This window comes from Sminthopsis crassicaudata, chromosome 2 (genome assembly GCF_048593235.1).
Source record: "Sminthopsis crassicaudata isolate SCR6 chromosome 2, ASM4859323v1, whole genome shotgun sequence".
Taxonomy (NCBI): Eukaryota; Metazoa; Chordata; class Mammalia; order Dasyuromorphia; family Dasyuridae; genus Sminthopsis; species Sminthopsis crassicaudata.
In genome coordinates this window covers 154,884,683-154,903,385 of record NC_133618.1, presented here as the reverse complement: position 1 = coordinate 154,903,385, position 18,703 = coordinate 154,884,683, and the positions used below count along the sequence as shown (strand labels likewise).

General features: G+C 34.6%; 1 long non-coding RNA gene across 1 annotated transcript in view; it reads left to right on the top strand.

Moving 5' to 3' along the window:
• The first annotated feature begins 3,711 nt into the window (after positions 1-3,711).
• LOC141553292 (uncharacterized) overlaps positions 3,712-18,703 on the top strand; it is a 32,897-nt gene continuing 17,905 nt past the window's right edge. Inside the window, exon 1 of the long non-coding RNA XR_012485376.1 lies at positions 3,712-3,861. This is a non-coding gene — a long non-coding RNA (uncharacterized LOC141553292). The remainder of the gene's footprint in view (positions 3,862-18,703) is intronic.

Sequence of the window (18,703 nt, the reverse complement as noted above, 5' to 3'; positions counted from 1 at the left end):
ACTAGCTCAACAGCCTATAGTTCCATGATCTCATGTTCTACAGGGAGAGGATATACAGAAAGAATAAGAATGGAATCAAAAGGAGATGTTCAAGACACCTAAGATATACTTTGCCTGCTTCACAAACTTCAGTGAGGACAATCCTCAGTAGTTTCATATCCAATTCAATTCAGTATAATCAAAATTAAGCTAGCTCTTCCCAATAGATTACGATCTCCTAGAGAACATGGATTGACTTTTATTTTTCTTCCCTTAGCACAGGCCTGGAACATTATAGATGATTAATAATATGAAATACAGAATTAGATGCTTAAGATACAAAGACAACAATGAAAATTAATATTCTCCAGAAGTTTCTTTCCTTCATGCTTGACACTATAATTCTTTCTTTATTATTATTATTATAGCTTTTTATTTACAAGATATATGCATGGGTAATTTTTCAGTATTGACAAATGCAAAACCTTTTGTTCCAATTTTCCCCCTCTTCCCCATCCCCTCCCTGAGATGGCATGTTAAATATGTTAAAGTATATGTATAATATGTATACATGTCCATACAGTTATTTTGTTGCACAAGAAGAATTGGACTTTGAAATAGTTGTACAATTCTTTCTTGGTGCTTCTTTCATTCACTCTTTCTCATCTTATTCTGTAAGCTTTTTATGTGGTATTTAATGTGTGACTAAGTGAATATAAGTAATTTTTTAATTTTTTGTTTTGTTTTTGTTTTTTGTTCACACATTGACATTCAGTGAAGGTTTAAAACAATCAAATACTTAACTATATAGCTGAATCTCAAGGAACTCAAAGCTGTCTATGTCTTTGCAATGCCAAGGAAAGAAAGAATGGTATATTTTGGCTCTGGGTTACTGTCAGAAAGACACACACATCAAAAAGGGCAGTGGTTTTTTCATGACCATTACATATTGGTAACAGACCTAGAAATAAAAACAAAAACTTCAGTCCTCCCTTTAAGAAAGGGAGAAGAGGAAAGTGAAGAAAAGGGAAAGTTTGAAAGTAGAGATTTAAAGCTGTGAGGAGTCTTAGAAAACATATAGTTAAAGGCTTTTATTTAATGTTCTTTTTATTTTGTTTTAACTATGATCTTAATTATCAATGAATACAAACATTCTAATAAACAAAACAGTTACATAAAATCATGAACTTGTGTGGTATGCATTTTAATATATATTAAATTCAAAACCAGAATGGTAATATTGTCCTGATTGTGTCCCTTTCTAGACTTTTTTCTTCTGTTACTGTTTTCTCCCTTTCTTTTTCTTTTATTTCCTCCCTTCCTTCTCTCTCTTTTTTCTTTCTCTCTCTTTCTTTCTCTCTCTCTTTCTCTCTCTCTTTCTCTCTCTTTCTCTCTCTCTCTCTCTCTCTCTCTCTCTCTCTCTCTCTCTCTCTCTGTCTCCTCTGTCTCTCTCTATCTCTCTCTCTGTGTCTCTCTCTGTCTCTGTCTCTCTGTCTCTCTCTTTCTTCCTTCCTTTCTTCTTTCCTTCTTCCTACTTTTTACCCCTTTTTTTCTTTTTTCTTTTGGTATGTCTGTTGATATGACAATCTTTTAATAGGAAATTTAAATGAATGTCTATGGACACGACAAAAACCAATCTCATTATTTAGTAACCTAAGAACTGGTAATTTTAAACTCCCCAAGAGAGACAATATTTCCTTCTCCTTGCCTAACTGAGGGGGGGAAAAAAGCTAAAATATCATGAGTGGTCCACAGGAAGAAAGTATAGAAGGTTCGTGGATCCTGATTGGATGCTAACTACCACTGTTACTGTTACAAACAATAACCAGGGGGCAACACACTTGGGATATACTGTAGCTAAACCAGCAGTTACCAGGAGACAATGCAGAATGGTATTGATTATACCTGGAGCTAAGAACAGAAATGGTAAAACTCCTGTCTTATCATTATTTACTTTGCTATGACTCTCACATTGAAGCTATATCCAATTCCTCATTTCTTTGAGAGTCTGTTTACTTTCAGTAATTGTCATCTATTTTCCAAAAAAAATTAGTTGCTTTAAGATTGTTTGTACATATTTTTGAGGGGCTTCAAAACAAGATAGGAAGATGATCATCCTAGGACACAGAGAGAAAAATATTCCTTTTTAAATATTGGTTTTCAACCCTGTGAAGAGTTTGAGTTTAATAATTGAGACCATGTATTATCATGAATTGTAATGTATTATCATGTAATGTCAAATTGATCTGCACTCATACCTGAACATAAAATAAGCCAAAGATGTTCTGGTGGATAGGGGCTTGATAGGGAGGAAAAAGAGGCAATGACCAGAGGAATCTCCTCTCCCATTGTTTCCTCCATAGCTTATTCCAGAAATTCCTCTCCCCTAAAGGTAAATTTACCCCTAATTAAATAGAAAACCAAAAATTAAGAAGAAAGCTAGGAAACTATAGTTCCCTGCACTCAAAGGTAGAGGGACAAAGATAGAAATTAGTGAATTTTCTTCTAAAGCCAAGTATTTCATATCATCCCACGTTCCCAATTTTTGTTAGATATCACCACTCACTAAATCTCAGTAGAAGTCCTCCCTTGTAAGAAGTAAGTATGATCAAGTAAAATGAACAAATATTGTTCATGTATGAAAACATGCACTTTAAAATGTATTTCTATTCTGGTTATACCAGAATACCTTTTACATATCTTGCTTTTGGTTTTCCCCTTCCTTATTTCTCCTTCCCCCTTCCCACTTCAAGGAATGTTTACCAGAGTATGTTGGCACACTTCCCACGCACATGCATGAGTAGTAAAGGCTTGACATTTTAATCCACTTACTTTACAAAAAATGTTTTTTCCTCAATTAACAGAAATTGTTTTTCTCTCCCTTTCATTCCCCCCTATTAAAAATTAATAAAAAATAAAAACAAAACTCATAACAAATATATGCAATAAAGCAAAACAAATTAAAATAATGACTATATAAAAAAAATTTAGTCTCATTCTGCCCCCTAAGTCTATCATCTTCATGCTAGGAGGTGAGTAACATACTTTATCTTTCATTCTTTGGAGTCATGGATAGTCATTTGTATTGATCAGAGTTTGTCATTCTTTCAAAGTTGTTAACAACTATTGTCAAACTACTTACCATTTTGGGAGAGGAGAAGGATGGGAGTGAGAAAAATTTCTAATTCAAAATTTTGTTAATTTGGCTGCTAAAATTGTCTTTACATATAATTGAAAAAAAACTGTTAAAAAATAGGACATGTCTTTGTATACTTAACACAGTGCCCGACACATGGTAAGATCTTAATGAATTCTAGTTCAAGGGGAAAATGTTAATAGCACTATTATTATTGTATAAAATTTTCTCTTGGTTCTGTGTCAATTTATCCTGACAAATTTCAGGCTCTTCTCATGTCTTTTATCTTATCTGACATTCTGGGTCTAAGCATCACCTCTACCTGTGCTCTGTCAGGATGCAGTGAACTCATTGTCTTATTTCTCCTGTTCTTCATCTCAACCTTCTTATTGTTTCTTTTCATTCACCTTTTTCTTCCCATCACTCATCTTTTTAGGATTCAAAAAATAAAAATAACAAAACAGATTTGTCATTTGCTGTTTCCTGGCCATGTCACTATTAATTACTTTTGGCCTAAGTTCCAGACTTTTCTGGAACTCATTGCCACACCCAGGGATAGTGCAAAAGGGTTAGAGGAATTAGTTTTGCATGAGCTCACTTTGGTGGGGCTAAGAGGACTTGTAGAGCAGAATGGCATTTCCATAAGGCACTAAGCCAGGATATATTTCTTCTGATCTCAGGGACTGGGCAATGTGACCACATGGGCAATTTTTCCTTTTTGGAGGATCTGACTCTGTTTCTCATATGTAAGTATTCTTTTTCCTCCTTTTTTCCAGCAGCCTGTAAAGATCATGCCTGTTTTCCAGATGCCCTTCAAAGAATCTAAATAGTGACTTGTTCATTCTTCTTCCACATGTCTTGGAGTACTTCCAGGTCTGCAGCCTATGATAGGTTCCAGGCCTTCTCAGTTATCATTGCTGGCAAAGATACTTGAAGAGGAGTAAAGGTAGGGTGAAGGAATATACTCACTAAAGGAAATAGCTGATCTCGTAGAGTCCTAGTGCCAAGTGGAGAAAACTGTTGGAACTATTATAGAAAGGTGCTAACTACTTTTCCTCTTACTAGGAGGTAATAATAATAACAATTTATTTTTATGGATTGTTCATAAAACATTTTCTTTATATTGTATGAATTAATGTTCACATAAACCTTTTGGAATATGTACTTACCAGTATTGTTATTGTTATTCTCTAAATGAAGAAAGTAAGAACCAAGTAGTAGAATAATTTGCTTATAACTTGCCCATGATACCTAACAATAATCAGAGGCAGGATTCAAAGACTTGTCCTGATTCAAGCCCTATACTCTAGTTGCTATTCTATATTGCTGTGTCTTAAATATTAACTAAAGATAAGAAAATTTATTTTAAAATACTTCTTTATGTATGGAGAGATAGACAGAGACAGAAAGAGAGAGAGACAGAGAGAAAAAGACAGATTCAGAGACAGAGAGACAGAAACAAAGAGAAAGGGCTTATGACTTATATAACATAAGACAAATCAGAATAGAATACTAGGCCAGAATATGATCATGCATCCCAGTGACTTTAGTTATTTCCTCTATAAATCTATTTCTATTAGTCTTATGATCATCTCCATTTTGGTGCAAGCATTTTTTATTTATTTTACCAGCTCTGGCCATAAGACCTTTGTTCAAATTTGACTTCTGATGCACTTTAGTATGGGCAACAAAAGTAAAACCTGCCAGAGGTCCCATTTTTTATTTGTAAAACAAGAAGGATTGAACTTAATGGCTTCTGAGGAAATGGGAATTAGGAAAAACTGAGTTCAAATCTTGTTTCAGACACTTATTAGTTTTGTGACTCTGAGAAAATGCCTTTATCTTTGTCTACTGTAGTTTCCTCAAGTATAAAATGGGGACAATAGTAGCATGTTACCTCCTAGGATTGTTGTGAGAATCAAATGAGACAATATTTGCAAAGGACAGTATCTGGCACATGTGATTAATAAGTGCTTATATTCTCCCTCTCCCTTATCTTCTTGGACCTCAGTTTCCATAAAAGAATTGGATAAAATTGCTTCTGTGGCCCCTGCCAACTCTCTATATAAGATATTCCTCAAATTCCCCCAAAATAAAACTATTTTAGATTATCAGCATTTAATATACACATTTATATATAGGCCATGTCTAAATAAACCAAAAGTTATTTCAAGAATGAAAAAAAAAAACCCTAATCTTTCAAATGTTTAATTTAGTAATGAGTTTAATAATAATAATTTTATTATTTAAGCTAAATATTTAAGCTTTAATAGCTTAAAACAGATAAAAGACTTTGGTGTACCCTATGTATGCTAGATTATGATATGTATTTGTTAGGCAATTCTAAGACAATTCAAATTCTGTACAAATAGCTAGCCTTGATAAAACTATTAAATTTCTATGTAACCTATATAAGTACCCATGGTCCAATTGTTTTTGGAGATCCAAATATTTTATGAATGACAGAAAACTTAGAAATGTCAACAAGTAAGAATACCTGATGGAAAATAAGAGGACTTATGTTTGGAGAAACCTGGAACATGGATTAGTACTTACAAGGCCTCAGATATTAGAAGTATCAATCCATTTTCAACAAAAAGAGCAATTGGATGGAGAAACCTAGTACTATTAGAGTCCCAGAAACTGCTATGGAGGGCTTAAACCAGTAATAGAAATTCTGACCTCCTAGAAGTTTGAAGTTAGAATAGAAATTTTATATCATCAAATTTCACTCACTCATTTTTAGCTTCAATTTGCATTATGAGAATTGCATTTCTCAAGTTTCTACTTCTTTATGGTACACTGTGATACATATAGCAAATGATACAAGATAAAATCATATATATGACCTATGAGATCACCTAGTGAAACAAATTAATTTTACAGATGAGAAAAAAAGACCCAGACACATTTTTGCATTCGCACAAATAATAACTGTCAGAAATGAGGTTTGAACCCAGTTCTGCTCATTCCAAAAAATCTGGGCTCTTTTTGTGGTACCAGACTTATTCCTTTATTATCTTATATAATTCCAAGGAATCTGTTGACATGGAGATATTGAGAGCAGCCAAAAGAAGCAAATCATATATGTTTAATTTCAGAGATCTTTAAGTAAGTCTTGTATTCTCACTATTGACAAGTCCAAAGCTAGCTTTAGAGAATAAGGAAATGAACTAAAATGAGGAGACTAAAGAAGATTGTAGTGATTTCTCTCAGAAAAAAAAAAATCAGTGATTCAAACTAGAAATAACAGTGTTACCAACCCCAGAGCCTAACAAATAAGGCAGGACTTTTGGAGCCAAATCATACATTATAGTCCAGTAGTAGTAGTAGTAGTAGTAATCCTATGATCAGTATATTAAAACAATCCCAAAGACTTAATGAAACAATAGCATTTGGGGAAATTCCTGAATCCAAGATCCTGAGATCTTCCTGGAAAATAATTCCTCCTACTTTGTCCATTTGGTCAGAGATAAATTTTTTGATCCTTGTCTTCATTTGAGTATTCTAGTAACCAATGACAGAGCCAACAAAAATGGCAAATCTTAGTCCATATATTTTTATAGATAAGCAAACAATCCCAAAGAAGTTAAATTATTTGTCCAAAGTCACACAGTTTGTGTCAGAACCTAAATTTTCTGAGTCATAATTCTATATTCTTTTTATCATTTTTAATCATATTTCAAAATTCTTCTATAACCTGGGACAAGGCACAAATGTTCTGGGCCTCAGTTTTCTCATGTATAAAATGGGAAGAATAATAATAGCATCTACCACACAAAGTTCTTAGGGCAATATAAGATGACACTTGAAAAGAGCTTTATAAACCTTTCAGCACTATATAAATATTAACTATTAACACTGTTTATTAATATTTCCATTATGAATATTTTCTACTTCCCAAGTAGATTAGGACTATGTCCTTAAATAAGATGGTGTGAATTTGAAGATACTATTAGGCTTATAAATTTAGAACTAGAAGAGACTGAGATGCCATCTGCTCATTTATTTCCCATGTGAAGAAATTGATCCAAGAAGGTTAAGTATGTTTTTCAAGGTCACTAACAAGCATCTAAGGTAGAATTTGAACCCAAGTCTTCTTACTCAGAGGCAGTATTATTTCCACATTGATTCTTATAAGAAAATGGCAAAGCCATAAACAGAAACAGGATTGATGAGACCTAGACACATGGTAAGTGAATTAGACCATGAGATCATCTCATTTATCCCTATTTTTTCCTTTCCTGCAACATTTTCATTGACATTTTTTTGTTTTTTAATTCTGCATTTCTCATCCCAAAAGTCTGGGCTCTTTTCATAATACCAGACTGATGCCTTGATCATCTCATATAATTCCAAGTAATCTATTGGCATAGAGATATAAAGAGCAGCCATGTGAAGCAAATCATATATGTTTAATTTCAGAGATCTTTACTTCTGAATACATTTCTCTTTCCACCTCTATTCAGGGAATTTTGTTTTATAGCAAAGGATAAGAAAGAAAAAGATTAAGAAGCAGTTCAACAAAACCAATTCATACATCAATTTTGTCAAACAATATATATGACATTCTACACCTATAATATCATACTTTGGCAAAATGGGAGCATCCCTCTGCTTTATATAAGGGATCACCATTGCTGAACTGATTATGAAGCAATCACATGAGCCCTGAAGACAATTTGCTGGTCAAGACACAATCTATTTAGGACAAGGAGCCCTTGATTACTTTTAGATAAAGAGCATGCATGATTCATTTCTTTAAAGCTTTGAGATCATAAATCAATGGAAAGATGATGAGTAAAGTATTGCCAAGCCAGCTGCTACTCCCTCCCTAGTAGAAATAATGATAATTATAGCTATTTATATAACGCTTGAAGATGTACAAACAACTTTATAGATATTCTTAGTTTCTCATCACAACAACTTTTTGAGGTAAAAATTATTATTATCCCCGTTAACCATGAGGAAACTGAGTCACAGAATAGTCAAATGATTTGTTTAGGGTCACACTGATAGTAAATACCTGAGGCAGGATTTGAACTTAGTTTCCCTACTCAAAGTTGAGTGCTTTACTACCTAACTGCTCCAGCAGGCAACAGGGAAAAGAAGAATGGGAATACTGGAGATAGTGGTAAAGGATGGATTGGATATCTACCATGTAAGTCTTTAAGATCTACTGGTAGAGTGCTATCTACCCAAATGCAGGATTGACTATGATCACACAAGGTCTTTTATGCATAGAGCTTCAGTAAGAAGAGAAGCATTCAGAATTGCAATAATTCTTTTCCCTTCTTTATTCCCATCTCCTAAATGTACAATGTTTTAAATTAATTGTGAAAAAAAAAACAATAAAGTCATGAATGAATTGAAAATTTGAATGAATTGAAAATTTGTTTTGGAAGATTTAGGCAAATGCAGATTTTTAAACTTCTTCTGGTCTAAACTATGCCAAGAAATCTTTTTTTCCCCTATCTCCCCTTCTCTTAACACCAAAGAAATTTTTAAGAGATCTATTTAATCATAATCTTCTTCAAATGGATCTTAGGGAGAGAATGTTTTGATTAAGACAACTTATCAAAGTAGGATCCTGACTGGAAACAAAGCTAAATTATGTTCTGATGTTCTAAATTTAAACAGCTGCTAATTCACTCTTTCCCATGCAGACCTAAACACTGTCTTTGCTGACCCCACCTAGGTTGACACTGGACATATTTATGTAGATATCATTCAAGTCTTATCTATACCCCATCCTAATGTCAAAACTATTCATTGTGCAAAAGGGAGAAGCAGTTATCAGCCTCTCATTTTTTCTTATGCAAACCTCTGAAATCTGACTTTGATCTTTGTTTTAGTCAAATAATTTAGCTTTATCCTTAGTATATTCTGAAAAGGTCAGGAAGACATTGGAACAGGTCAGGGCAGGAAGAGTGAGAAGGTTCTTTTAATCATCTACAGCTATAACTCAAGTAAAATGCTTAGAGCATTTTTTCCCAATTCAGAAACTTGAAGATTAATAATAATTATGATGATAAAAACAAGTAGCTTTTATATGAGCTTTTTTTTTTTTTTTTGAGATTGAGAGAGATTAAGTAACTTGCCAGGAGCTATTTATCAGTGTGTATTTGAGGTAAGATTTGAACTTAGGTCTTTTTTTTTTTTTTTTTTTTTTGAGACTGGGGTTAAATGACTTGTCCAGGGTCACACAGCTAGGAAGTGTTAAGTGTCTGAGGACAGATTTGAACTCAGGTCCTCCTGAATTCAAGGCTGGTATCCACTGCGCCACCTAGATGCCCCCAAACTTAGGTCTTTTTAACACTATATCTTAGTTTTCATCTCTCTATACTTCAGGTAAGCTCTCTGCCCTTCTACTCTTAGGTGGAATGATTTAACTTTATTTTATTGTCTCTATTTTCCTATTCTTCAGCTGAGGACATCTATAAATTTTATTTCAAAGACTTTTAAATTCCACTTTCCTTTGGTTGCATTCAGTGTTGCTTTGCAAAGTTAGAAGCCATTCATCATTTAAGTGCCCAGACCTACACAGACTTCAGCTTGTATAGGACTTCCTCTTGTTCTAAAAGATTCCTTTCTGGAGTCATGCCATCTCGTCTGTGTTTGCATGAATTTCGGGATGTTGTGTAATATTTGGTGACTATCAGTAAGAAAGCACTGCTGCACAGGCAATCAATTTTAAGATTTGCATAGCAATAGAAAAGCTTCAATTCCTCCTATAGTGAGTCTATAACTTATTCTTGTCATAAATGACAAGAAAGGGCCAGAGCCAGAAATAGATCCCATGTCTCCAGATTCCAAATCTCTCTGTTGCCCATATTACCTGTAGTGTGGAAGAGTTTAAAAACATCCTTAACAAGTAAAAATCAGTATTAACTTCTGGGGACGGATATGTTTTGTGTGTGTGTGTGTGTGTGTATGTGTGTGTGTGTGAGTTTACATTCTAATAGAGAGAATTTTAGAGGAGTAGTACCTACAGAAGCTATTTTGATTTAGAAAGTCATTATCTAGGGGATTCAATTGATATATTCTTTCTAGGTTTAATGGCACTATTCATTTGATTATTATTCCAAAGCTGGAAAAGGGAAGTCAGAAGGAACTGTGCTGCTTCAAGTAGGGGGTAGATAGTGAGAAAATGACTGAGATATAGTGTGAAACATTCTGGAAACCTACCTACAGTTCATGAAAGGGCATTGCCAAAGTAATAAGGAAAATGGAGAACAGGAATTACAGAGCTGAAAGCCTTTCAGATCATGACCTTTGGTCCTAAAAATGTAGGAGGAAATTACTACACCACACTAGGACTTGTGGTGTAACACTATGGATCAACTACATGGGTAAAACTAATTCTTGCAATATAGGGCCATTCCAGAGGAAACTCTATGTCATAAAGACAGGTCAGTTATGTGATGCAATAGACTGAATGTAGGACTTGGAGTCAAGAAAATATGATTTATAATTCCTACTTCAGACACTTGGAAACTGTGAGACCAAAGGTAAGTAATTCAGTCTTGTTTTTCTCATTTGTAAAATGGGGATAATAAAAGTACCTACCTCTCAATGATATTGAGAAATTTCACTGAGATGACAGGAAAACACTTTGAAACTCTTAAAATGCTCTAAAAATGCTATCATCATTATTATTGACTGGTACATGATCTTTTTCAGGACAGTATCTCCCAGTCTAAATCTGTTATCCCCTTATGCTTCTGATGATTTTGACTAATGACTACATGCACAAGTGTGGTTCCTTTATTCCATTCTTGTCTTATCCCACACTGAATATTTCCCAACAAGGACCAAACTAAAGAGGTCAATCTAGTCCTCTACTATTTATCATTCTCAATCCCATTGCCCTATCCATGGAAAACCATAATGAATAGATACTTTGGGAAAGGCTTTTTAAAAATGTTGCCTTTATAACAGAATAATTTGTATGTGGTAGGTTGTTGCCCTGGCCTGCAAGGAACCAGGGAAGAAAAGACAACCTTGATAAAGAGCTACTCAAATGATATGAAATTCAGTCTATAAGATATAAGGAGGTCTTTGCAAGCATGGCTCCCAGACAATTTACATGTTAAAGGCAACTACTCTATTATCCTGTAATATTGACTCTACTTTGTGTGGGGTAGACAACAGAGGCCCAGTCCTTTAGTTGTCTTCATTTTGAACGAGATGAGGTGAGATCTCTCAGGACAATTGTGAAAGTCGAGTAAGGCTTCATCTACTTCAGAGTTGGAGTAGGCCTGAAAGTCCTTGAGCATTGACTCAAGGGCATACCTAAATATCCTTCCTGCTATCCTCTTATGACATCATTCTCTCTCTACTTCAATCAAATATGGGCAACTATGTACTTATTGGCCAAGTTCAATTTCTTGGGTAGTTGCCCGTGTTGAGAATGTGAAACCCTCAGCCAATGAGGATGATGGTCAGTAATGGGAAGGGTGTTTGTGTTATGGACTATTTGAAGTGTAAAACCTGTCTCAGAAAGTGCCTTCTCCCTTGGATTGCCTGCTCAACGGATAGCACACCCAACTCGTAAAAACGTACTATAAACTTTTGCTTTGTTCCTAGAGATCTCTTCAGCTTTTTTTATTAAATGGTGACCTCTCACCATTCTGAGCCACATAATTTCAACTCTTTTTTTCACTTTATGATCTGACTCAATTTGCAGAATCATAAAGCATAATCATTTTAGAGACCATTCCTAGCTGCAAGGTGAACTCCTACATTAGCCCTGACTTACTTCTATAGTCTCTGCTTGAAAGGCATATAATTATGAGGAACTTAGCTGATAAAATAATCCATTGTTGGCAGCTCTAATTTGAGCAAGCTCTACTTTATTGTAATCTAAACTGTTAGGATTCTTACAAGGTGCTAAATCACTGGAATAGATATAATTATCTAATTTAGCATGGTACTTAACAATTCTCTAGTTCAGTAATGTATTTACTAGCATTCCAAGAGATTCACACCTTTTAGAGAGCATACTTTTAAGGAGCTCCCACAAGCCCACTCTCTGGGAGGAGATTCACAACTAGGATTGACTTCTGGGAAACCCATAATCCCACACTCTGAGAGGCAGAGGCAGATTCATTCCCATGTCTACCTTTGTGCTGTCTAGAGACATTGGGGAGGACGAGAGGCTGGAGGCTGAAGGACTAACCTTTGGATTTGGAGACATTCAGACAAGAGCTCTCGGGAGCCAAGAAGAGAGATAGGCCTCTACTAAAGCTAGCCGGGCCCCAGGAAAAGATTCAGGATTTTTAAGGACACAATATAGGATCTGGACTTTAACTCCTGGCTGCATTTTGGGCATTGTTGAACTGAAACTAAAGCCAAGGCTGCCTCCAGAAGCTCCCCAAGAGATCTGCTCACAGAAAACGATTATACTTTAGAAAAACAGAATATCCCACTAAACTCAAGAGGAACCCCTCTCAGTGGTTATGGATTTGTTTTGTTGTTGCTATTATCTGCTCCAGTCAGATTTTCTTTTACTTGTAAGACCTGAATTCCTTTCTGCTCCTCATCACACACCCAATAAGTCAGTGAGACAACAAACATTTATTAAGCACTTACTATGTGCCAAATACTGTCCTGAATCCAAGGATTCAAAAAAAGTCAAAAACATCTCTGCCCTTGAGAAGCTCAGTATATAATGGAGGAGATAACATGTAAACAACTACATATAAAAAATTATATAGCAGTAAAATCCAAATTAGAGTAGGATTTCAAATTCAGAATTGCAAAAAGCAATTTAACATTTCCACTCCAAATGTTCATGTAGCTTATTTGTGCCCAAACTGTGATAGAGTATTCTGAGTACACATTGGTCTGATCAGCCAGTTAGACACTGTACTTGACCCAACATTGTAATGTCAATTTGGTTCTCTTTGAGAATGAAGAACAACCAATACTAGATAAATAGGAAATAACTCAGAGAAGAGACACATGAGAATTAAGAATTGGAAAAGGTTTCCTTTTGAAGGTTGTTAGCTGGGACTAACAGTAACTAAGGAAACCAGTAAGTGGACATGGGGAAAGAGAGCTTTCCATGGAGAGGAGTCAGCTAGTAAAAATCCTAAAGCCAAGAGATAAAATTCTTGTTTGAGGGTAAGTGGCTTCCACCCTCAAACTTTTCTTTCCCCTATTATCTCACTGAGCTTTATTTTCCCTCTCCTCTTCATCACAATAGGACCTTTCCCTGCCTACCACACTTTACATATAAATTCTTAGAGATCACACAGAGATCATTAAAGTCTAAGGGCCCTCTCTTAACATTGGATCCCTTTGGCAATTTGGTGAAACCTAATGATCTCTGATCAGAGTATGTTTTTAAATATATGAAATAAAATGCATAGGATTACAAGGGATAATAATCATATTGAAATATGATCTCATATCTTAATAAATATGAAAAAGCTGTCTGTCCTCCCTTTTGAGATATATTAAGATAGAAAAAGTCTCAAATTCTCAGACCCTCTTAAATTTATCCACAAATGCTTTGGGACCCCTGAAGGAGTCCAATTAATTCATTTTACATTTTAACTTTTAGCACTTCTGCAATACTCAATTCATCAACATTTATTAAGCACCTACTGTGTACAAAGCACTATAAAATAAGTTGTGTGTGCAAAAACAAAATTAGACAGAATTCTTGCATTTGAAAAATTTTAATCAAATCCTCCTGTCCTGAATGTCCCTCACTTTGAACAATGTTCAAGGCAAGAAGTGTGTTATCCTTATCCAAGTGTCATGATTACAGAAAATTCTTTCCAAAGCTACCAAAATATTTTTTCCACCTGCTCCTTTATATCATCATGAAAATTCTGCCATTGGCACTTTATTCCTTGAATTGAAGCATACTAAATCCCCTAGTAAGAAAATAACATGCCTTATTAACCATTTTTGTGAACTCAATAAAAAAGGTAGAGCCATTGATCTGTGGGACATTGAATATTGCCAACAGCCCTGATGCTGAATTTCCCTTTGCCTCTGAAGCTTTCTTCCTATATCTCTCCTTCTCTTTGTAGACAATCTTCTAGGGGGAAAAAGGTTGTAGAAGGTTGCAGAAGAAAGAAAGAAAGATGCATCTATTTTCCCAACTCTCATGGTAATTTGTGAACATCATGTATTCCTATTTTCCTGCCCACTAAAATGAGAGAGTTATTGTTCTCCTATTTTAATATATAATATCCCCAGCCTCTGGTATAGTGCCTACATAGTAAATCCTTAATATAGGTGTTTTGATTGATAAATAAAAGTAGAGGGGAGCTCAGACTTCTAGGCAAGCACTCTTGACTGAGCTTCATAATATAGAGATCAAGAGATTCAAGAAAGACCTCAGTGTCTCTGAGAAGTATGGATATTTGGGTCATTTCCTTTCTGTTTATGTTTCTTTCAGCTTTTCCACATTGTGTGTATGTAGCCCTTGGAGAATTTTATGTCATTCATTGTGGTTCTTCCACCTGAGATAACCAGAGTAGGCAAGGAAGAACAAATTCAGAGGGAAATATCTTCAAATTACAGGAAAAGCTTAGCTGAAATCTAAGCTGTTGAAGGTCTTAAGTTAAGGTCTTAAACCATAACCCCGAAGGCCTAGGAAATGAGGGAGAGAATAGATGGACAGATCAATAAATGAAGGAATGAAAAAAATTATTTGTTAAGCATGCACCCTCTGACAAGCATTGTACTGTACATGAAGGATACAAATGCAAGAGAGAAAAAAGATAGATCAAGAGAGAGAGACAGAGACAGAGAGGAGACAAAAAGAGAGAAAGAGAGAAAGAGACATAAAGAGAGAGAGAGGAGAGAGAGAGAGAGAGAGAGAGAGAGAGAGAGAGAGAGAGAGAGAGAGAGAAGAGAGAGAGAGAGAGAGAGAGAGAGAGAGAGAGGGAGAGGAGACTACATTCATAAGACCATCAAGTGACCATCCTTTCCAAAAGGAAAAGTAACATTAATTTGATTACTGCTCCAGAATAAGAAGCAGAAATTAAGGTGACAAGTATGTCCTTAGTAACCATTTTTTGGAGACTTTTTGTATACTCTGAGATGTGCTTGGGTCAGAGATTTCTGAGTACTGGAAGCCAGAGTTCTTGGGATTATGAAAATGTATATTATAGCATAAATTTGTTCATCAGATATTTTAATGAGTTAATATTGAGTGGAAGAGGGAGGTATGTGTCAAGAGAAAGGATTCCACTAAGAGGGAAAAGGTATATATGAAGAAGAAGAAGATGAAGGTATCAACGGATAAATTTCAGTTTTAATAGAGATGTTCTTAGCAAAACTAATACATGAGCCAGAAATTCCAACCACTCTTTGACTCTACCCAGAATTTTTTTTTCCAAATTGGAGTTTAGAGTTAGACCTACCAATGGTTGGAAGGGTTCTGAAATAAAGCATGTTTTGCAATTATTTATGATAATTGAAGGTTTAACAAGCATCTTGACTGAGTGTGGATGAGGAAAAATTATTATGACCAAATAAAAATAAGTTATCTCTTGATGTTCTGGAAATTGTCTTATGCCATGAAATCCCTCAATGCACATACAGAAATTATGAAAACTGAGTATGATCTATTTAGGACCTTAGTCACTCAGACTTTGCATTGTGACTTTTAAAGGAATGAAAAGGTCAAGGTCACTGCACAGCACAATCTTATCTCTTTTTCTTTTTATTCTTCTTCCATTGTTCTTTCTCTTTCTTTTCTTTCCATTTCTTATTTTTCTTAACTAGGGACTCCTTCCCTAACTATGGATCTTATTTTAGCATCTTAATAAAAAGAAGGTAGCTATAGTATATTTGTTAGAAAGTTGCTCTTCCGAACTAGAAAGATCTGAATTAAAATCCTGCCCCTGATACATGCTGGCTGTGTTACTTTAAACAATTCTTTTAACCTCTCAATGTTCCAGGCATTTCTCTAAGACCATGTGTTGCAGAGAAGATACCTCTATCAGTTGATGGAATTTTCTCATCTAGGAAAGATTTGTGTTTCCTCTTATTTCTGATTAAAAAAATTTTTTTTCTTAACCATGATAGGGAATGAGTTTCTTCTTGCTTATTTGAAAAATATTTCATATTAAATTAACTGTTATTTCATCGACTAGAAACTAAACAATCAGAGACATTTTGGTAGAGTGAAAATATCTCTGGACAAAGTTCTAATCCACTCACCACCACTAGGATCTGCAACTGGAATAGAAGTTAGAGATTATCTACTAAAAGGATCATACATTTGAATCTAGAAGGGACCTAAAATATCAGTGAGTCTAATCCCCTAGTTTACAAGCAAGGAAATGGAAGCACAGAAGCAATCTTTGAAGTACTCTGTCTATCAAGTCTAGTCCCTTCCTTAAGTATCTCTTGCAAACACACTATTCCAGTTTCATCATATATTTATTTTTAAATGGAAACAAATGGAAACAAATTTTGCTTTATAGAAATTTACTCTAAAGTCAACTTTAAACAAAATTTAAAGAAAATTAATTATATTAAATAATTGCTCTAGTGTGAATCCATATCATTATTATGAAAAATAATCCTTCTGTTTCTTGATTATGTGAGTTCTTAAAAGTTTCCCTTATTTGACTTTTTACAACAGTTTGAGAAATAACTATACCATATCAGTAAGCCTCATTTTGGAACACAACTAACTTTTCTTGAATTAATAGAATTCTTTGAATCACTGTTGATGTTAAGTTTGTTTTATAAATTGAGAGCAGACTCTGTCCTAATAGATTGTCAGTACCCAATAAATATTAACTACCGGTAATAATTATTACCTAAGGGAGGAAAGACACAAAGGCATGATATCAAAACATTGGCCAAGAAGGATTAGAAAATGCCTGGAAAAAGAATGAAAATAATGACATTTAGTGAGAAAATACTTAGCTAGTGAAACTGTGTAAAGGAAGTTCCAAACCATCACAGCTGCAATTGTATATTCCTTAGCAATGAGCTGCCTTGACCAGTGAATTCACTGGATCCAGGAGAAAAGCTGCTTTAGGAGCTTTACAGAAATCAACTTGTCTTACCAATGCATACAGATTCCTTATAGAACAATATCAGTATTAGTTCACTTTCTTTCTGGAATGCTTCAGGTGAGCTTTTGTTTATTTGGCTCTTAGCACACAGAACTCAAAGAGACCTTAATGATATTTGGATTTAACCTCATCATTTTACACGCAAGGAAACTGAGGCCCAATATAGATAATGCAATAGATAAAAGTCCTAATTTCATGAAGAACTGAGAAATAGTATGACATATTAGAAATATACTGTATTTGGATTGTTGCAAGAATTCCAGCACCAGTTCTGCTATGTATTACCTGTATGATCTTAGGGAAGTCAATCAGTCAACAAGCATTCATTTAGCACTTATTAGATGACTCCATAATGACTCTTCTATGATTCTATAACATAACTTGCCTACAGATATACAGATACTAAACAGCAAATCTGGGAGTGAATGTGTATGATGTAACTCCAAATCGAATGCTCTTCTCTTATATTATTCTTCTTGATCAAGTTAGAACTTTTACCCCAATTATTGTCAGAATTTTTTATTTCCTGTTCTTTGGTTCAGTAATTTCTGTGAATACTCAACTATATGATTAATCAATCTTTAGTTTCTCTATTTATTCTCCCCTTTCCACTGAGAGCAACAACTACAATTATTCTTCAGCATTACATTGTAATCATTATGATACTGTGTATGAAAGAATTTTCCCAGGCACAATCTCATTGGCTGCTCTGTGAGATGTTTCCCTTCTCTAGGTCTTAGTGTTTTCTTCTGTAAAATGGGGAGCTGGACTAGCTGCTATCTAAGGTGTACTAAACCCTATTAATCTATGAATCCCAGATTACAGCATGACCAACAATATACATATCTTGTTGGAGGTACTTAAAAGCATAAGAAAAAGTTCCTGTCTTCAAGGAACCCACAGTCTAGTTGAGAAGATAGTGAGACAGAAGTCATGTTTTTTTTGTTTTTTTTTTTATAAATTTTTTGACAATATATATGCATGAGTAATTTTTTTATAACATTATCCCTTGTATTCATTTTTCCAAATTATCCCCTTCCTCCCTCTACTCCCTCCCCTTGATGATAGGCAATCCCATACATGTTACATGTGTTACAATATAACCTAGATACAATATATGTGTGTAAATACCATTTTCTTGTTGCACATTCAGAAGTCATAAGTTTAATAAAATTGATGTGAGGGAGATATCATTTGATCTAGAAAAAAATATATAGTTTTGTAGAACTAAAAAGAACCTTTGTAATCATCTAATTATACTACTTGAATGAGCAGAGAGCCATTGACCACAATTCTTCCAGTAAAATGGAGGACCACAGAACTTGCCATCTGCTCTGGTGCTGACTCCTACATATTGGTTGTTTTTCTTTTTCTTTTTTTTTCTGAGTAGAATATAAGTTCTCTAAGAGCAGAGGCTGTCTTACTTTTTGCATTAATATAACCAGCAGTTAGCCCAGGGCTTGACATAGACAGTGCTTACTAAATGTCTTTTCATTTATCTTACAAATGAGGAAACTGAGGCCCAGAG